The sequence below is a fragment of the Mixophyes fleayi genome, chromosome 5 (genome assembly GCF_038048845.1).
Source record: "Mixophyes fleayi isolate aMixFle1 chromosome 5, aMixFle1.hap1, whole genome shotgun sequence".
Classification (NCBI taxonomy): domain Eukaryota; kingdom Metazoa; phylum Chordata; class Amphibia; order Anura; family Limnodynastidae; genus Mixophyes; species Mixophyes fleayi.
In genome coordinates this window covers 221,851,712-221,857,736 of record NC_134406.1, presented here as the reverse complement: position 1 = coordinate 221,857,736, position 6,025 = coordinate 221,851,712, and the positions used below count along the sequence as shown (strand labels likewise).

The 6,025-nt window shown below is 41.2% G+C and overlaps 1 protein-coding gene across 4 annotated transcripts in view; it reads left to right on the top strand.

The window, feature by feature from the left end:
• Positions 1-744: 744 nt before the first annotated feature.
• The window catches only part of PCMTD1 (protein-L-isoaspartate (D-aspartate) O-methyltransferase domain containing 1), a 31,233-nt gene continuing 25,952 nt past the window's right edge, over positions 745-6,025 (top strand). For 2 of the 4 annotated variants that reach the window (XM_075213506.1, XM_075213503.1), the window contains exons 1-2: positions 745-939; positions 5,420-5,544. The gene's annotated coding sequence lies outside the window, so the exon portion shown is untranslated. The remainder of the gene's footprint in view (positions 940-5,419; positions 5,545-6,025) is intronic. The other 2 variants (XM_075213507.1, XM_075213504.1) reach the window with 1 other exon arrangement.

Below are 6,025 nucleotides of genomic sequence, written 5' to 3'. Positions count from 1 at the left end.
GGGCGCATTTGTGATAACGAAAGGGAACTGTAAAAGTAAGCCCAGCCGGTTCCCAGCAACAACAGACAGGGTGGCATAGGCGGTCCATCCTGTCACAACGTCATTTTATATATAAAGATATGAAATTGTAACTAATAAAGCAGAGCTAATCGTACACGCAAAACATGCAGTGCATTTAATTCTCTCCAGCTGATGAGCTCATAACTGATAAACTGACACTTACAGGTGAACAATCTGATTTAGATTCGACAAAGTCGAAAAGTACATTAATCCATTTCATCCAATCAATAAATAGCTTTTAACCATCGAGTGTGTTATCCAGAGAAAGCAAATGTCTGTATCCTATAGGTTAATGTACCTTTTATCTTCATTATTAAATAACCCTCACTGTGTATTCCCCCAAGACCATCCCTCCAAACTTAAACTTCATTTGAGCTATGTCACAAGCAGCCGGAAGTGACAGGAGAGCCATGTAGAACAATAGCAGTCAGTAGTGTATAACATAATACACAAGGGTTCCAGCACACACGATGTATTATATATGCTGCCAGATGTGATATACAGTGTACATGTTACATGTACACTTTCCAGACCTCCCCTCCAACGTCACTAACTATAGACCTTAAATACATCATTACATAAAGTCACCTCCTACATCACTGACGTGCAGCATTCAGACGATTCTGATTGGTCAGCGCTGTAGCCGGTCACGTTGCTACACTGTTTACATCCTCTCAGCTGTTCACCCCCCATCTTCTCCCAGAATGCACCGCATACATCAAAACAAATAACGAGTCCGGGCACACAGGCCTGTCTGTGCGCTGAAGTACCGTGCTCCTTGTCCCCTGTCCCGCACCGCCACTCAGCCGCTGCTAGAAAACAGGCCGCACAAGGACACGGCGTGCTGCAGTCTGCTGCCACGTTGCCCGGCCTCTCATGGTGAGTTGGTGGGGGAGTCGTTGGGTCGATCCCGAATTAGGAGGATAAAGAGGTGTTTATAACCCCTTGCTGGCCCGGTCATCGTTCTCTCAGCCGCACCTTACACGGCCGTTATTGTTAGCGTCATAACACGCAGTTTGCGCCGTGTCCATGCACATACCACACAGGCAGAGTGATGCCACCTCCCCATACCCGCACATAGACCCAACTGTCACTAACTCCATATGGTACAGTGATGGCCTCTTTATGGCCAAGTCTTTAATAACCGCTGTTCAAATAAAATGACCGTCGCCCTGGTTGTGGCTTTATTACGTAGGCTCCTTGGTGTTAGCAGTCTTACCACGGTGTGGGCCGCTCTGACGTAGCATGTAATACAATCACATACGTCTCCACAAAGACTGACACCCGGATGAAAGAAAGTCGTACGGTTTTGGGTCACATAACTTTCTTCTTTCCAGTGTTACTTTTTCTGCTCCTGTCTTTGTAATTATGCAATTTGTCGCCATGTACTGTACACACATATAAATATATATATATAGATATATATATATCTATATCTATATATAGATATATATCTATATCGTACGTCACGAAATAAGAGTATACCCCAAATACAAGAGATGCTGGAACACTGACAGAGTCATGCGCTGTAATAGGACGACATTAGAGCACAAAGTAAGCAGTCTTTTGTTTGAGCAGGAAGGGGAACAGTGAATGATTGGAAAAGAACATTTCAGAGCTCCATCTGCTGGCAGAATAGCTGTAAGAAAGATAAATTATAAATTGAGCTGTAAATAGTGAAATATACATTACATTTCATTATACAGGATAGGTGGTAGAGCCCCCTTTATGCTACTCTCAGGTAAGCCCTACCTTGATACCTCTTGGAGGCTATATTGTAAGATGCTGAAAACCAGGTGTGTCCTAAAATTGTTATGGATGTTTCACATTTTAGATATAGCTGACTTTAATTTTTACATTGACCACACAGAAGATCATACATAGGTACATAGGTAGGTAGGTACACAATTGTCTTTCTCAAACCATGTTCTGACAGCTGATGATTTCCAAAGTTTCTTGTGATAATATTTAATATAAAGTATGGTAGTTTATCAGGCGCCATAATGAATTTCCTAGACTGTTTTTTGTTTAGAAATGTATTATACAAAGTGCATTTGCTTTACTAAACAGTAAAACATGTTGGTAAATATCGCTTCCTTTTTATTTGACTGATGAACTGCAAAACATGGAAAGGAGTTAACTGTTGGCTACTATGACATACATCATCATCACCATCAACATTTATTTATATAGTGCCAGCAAATTCCGTAGCGCTTCATACATTGGATTTATTTTTATAAATCCATTTCATTCTGGGCATAGGGCTCCACCGGAACCCCTCCCCTCCGCGAAGATCTGGGGCTAAACCGTGCCCCTACATAGCGGCACTGTACTGTACAGCAGCTGCGGCGCTGTCAAAGAAGCGTCTTGTAGTACAATACAGCACCGCCACGGACGCTTCTATGACAGCGTATTCTACAATGCTGCCGAAATGGAGCAGCTCTCTCTTTATTTATTTTTTCAGGGGGGGAACCCCCCTTTTAAAATCCTGCGTGCAACCCTGCTCCATGTGTTTTTTTTTCCCCCATACCTTTCCTCATTTTTCCCATGCAAAATTTTAGCAATACAAATTTTTGATAATCATCATCATCAACATTTATTTATATAGCGCCAGCAAATTCCGTAGCGCTTTACAATTGGGAACTCCTGAAGAACCCATATTAAAGCAACACTGCTAGAAAAAGTGGTGAACGTTTTCATTCACTACTTTAAATATAGCTGCAGGAGTGGTAAGATCAATGAGAAGCTTTAGTGTCCATTATTTTGGTTTGTCACTGGTATTCCAATTCACAACTTAGTCCAAACCTGACATAGGAATGTTTTTTAGCCAGAGCTCTGATATTAACCACGGAGACCTGGGAAAGAATAGCTGCACGGAGCAACGGCATACTTGCCAACTCTCCCGGAATGTCCGGTAGACTCCTGCATTTCGCGCAAGTCTCCCGGACGCCCGGGAGAGTGTGGAATTCTCCCTGATCTGCCCACTTCCTAGTGAAGTGGGCAGAATTCGGTTCAAACGCCGCAATTCACCCAGAATCGCAGCGTTTGGCTGTAAAATGATGCGTTTTGCGTCATTACGTCACGGGGGCGGGGCCAAAATGACACGATTTTCGGAGCCCTGCCCCATGCACGCCCACCTCCTCCCGGCAGCTCCCGGAAGCCCAGTCGAAAATGTTGGTAAGTATGAGCAACAGTCGTGCCATCGGCTATAATGCTCCAGCTTTAGCAGTACAAGTTTAAATAGGTTCCTGTAACTGTTTTAACTTTTTATGGACTTAAAATACAGAGTGGATTTTATCACATTGCAAACTTGGTCACTTAAGTGTCCCAATTTTTATTTCAAAATTATGGGAGGCCTCACCCTGTGATACTTGGTGGAGGCTGCTTTCCCTATGACAGTTCAGTGTCATGATGTGAGAAAGGGAATTGAAGCATACGGGAGCCTACAGACTGGGAGCTAAAGGAATAGGGTTCCAGAAAAACAGTGTAGGAATGACCGCCGTCAAATTGATACAGAAAGAGTGTTGTGCAAAACATACTTCTATATAAAAAAAAGTTCATTCATCCAACTTGTTCTTTCCTGAGGTTAAGCACAACATAAATGTTTTGAGAATTGTGAATGAATGTCAACATCCATATATGAGATTTAAAAATAATAAAAAAAAATAAATGTGGCATAGTTTCCCTTTAATTATTCATATTTCCGCAAGGACAACTTCATTTAGGTGATTATATATAGTATTATATAGGTTGTTTGTACAGATTATATGTTGTTTGTGTACACACACAAGTCTGGGCACTTTTAGGGTTCTACTATCAATAGGATGCGGTGCACCTAAATATGCATCGCTAAGTTGCATCATGCCGGGGCAACTCTAGGATGCCATCCTGAGATTTCGTCAGTGGCGGATCAGGGGGGCGATTTCCCCCCCCCCCCCCCCCCCCCTTACCAGGGGCTTGCTGCCAACAGCTGCACACTGTGCAGGTCCGTTCAGCAGTGACAATGTGCTGCCTGGCAGCTCTGATTGTGTTTTAAACACAATCAGAGCAGCGGGACAGCACACTGCCACTGCTGAACGGACCTGCACATACTGTCCAGCCGCCGGCAGCATTAGACATCACAAAGGGGGTGGGGCCTAAATCGCCCCGGGTAGGACAAATGTCCAGATCCGCCCCTGGATGGTGTTACCTGTCTGCACAATGTAAAGCTTCATGCATTGCAGAACATCGCAGTCCCCATAGTAATTTATGGGGACTGCGATGCTGAACGGTATTTGCCTAAATGGAGGAGATTTCTGTGAAATCTTCTCCGATGGTCAGTTAATGCATAGCAAACATACTTAAAAGACGCGGAAACAGTAGTTTCCGCTTCTTTTAAGTGTCAAAAAAGGTTGATGCATAGACCCCTTAGTAGGAGTTTTTATGGTTAATTCTGTTTATTAAATTAAGATGTGTTGCCTAGAAATAACCCATCACCGGGACTCTGCACATCTAACAATGAATATCACCTCTGGTGTTCTAATCATGTTATTGTGGAATGTGATGTATCTGCACTATGTAGTCGTACAAGCGTATATATGTTTAAAAAAATTCGCACAAGCACTCCTCTTCTTTTGAAATTGAAACTCAAAAATTCTTAAAAAACTCATCCTGTGTTTTAGATGTGATGCACACAAATTTTCTCACAGTGGAGCGTGTTTTATGGATTTTCGCAGTACTGCTATTATATCGCACCATGACTCAGAGGAGTTCTGTAGCACCATTCCTTGCTTTCAATCTGTAACCAATCAGATTATCAGAATTCTTATAGCAACACATAGTATTTCAGGAGATGAGTGATTGTGTAATTATGCTAGTGAAGGCAGCGCTGCATGTGACAGGGTAAGTGTTATGATGTGTGAAGGGGAATGGAGGCAAGCCGGAAGCCATAGACCTAGAATTATATATGTGTGTGCTTGTGTTAGGGTTATTTAGACTGTAAGCTTCAATGGAGCAGGGACTGATGTGAGTGAGTTCTCTCTACAGCGCTGCGGTATTAGTGGCACTATATAAATAAATGGTGATGATAATATAGTGCAAGTTGCAAGGTTATCCAACAGTACAGTAGTAATTTTGTGAGGCTCTGATCAAACGGATGCACGAAGATTGTGTGGTTGTATTATCTTTCATAAATAACAAAACATTTGTATACAAATATGTTAAAATAATATGAAAATAATGCATTTTTAATTTAATTACTAGAAAAAGGTCTTCTAATAAGGTTTTCCAATAAAAATGGTACCCCATGTTTGTGTTTCTGGCACATCCTACGGTCTTGCCACTTTCTTTTGTGATTTTGTTTTATTTTTGTTTTTTTCAGATATGAGTGCAATGTAACTGGGGAAAGGCATACCATTTAGGAAAGTAGACTACATACAGCACCAAAGGAGGGGTGAATTATTCCTATGATTCAGAGCATGACTCTCAACTGTTATTTGAAAACAGGTGAATTTGGAAGAGTTTCTAGTAGCTTTTTAAACCCATCCTCAAAAATCCAAGGGGTAAATTTATCAAGCTGCGTATTTGAAGAAGTGGAGAAGTTGCCTATAGTAACCAATCAGATTCTAGTTATCATTTATTTAGTACATTCCACAAAATGACAGCTAGAATCTGGTTACTATAAGCAACATCTCCACTTTTTAAAACCCGCAGCTTGATAAATTTACCCCCAGGTTTTTTCGGCCAGGCAGGGGCTATGGTAGACAAATTGAAAGAGGCTATTTTAGACAAAATTTGAAAGCTAATAGAACTTGATTATGTATATGTGTTATGTTTGTGCTGGTATTTAATACACTTCTGTAATTTTACTAATATTACTTGTTACCATGTATTAGCTTGTAACTGGTTATTTGTATTTTGTATATTCATTCTTTTTAGTCATTAAAAGCTTTAAAAGCTAGCTTTGTTTAACTAAATAATATATGTC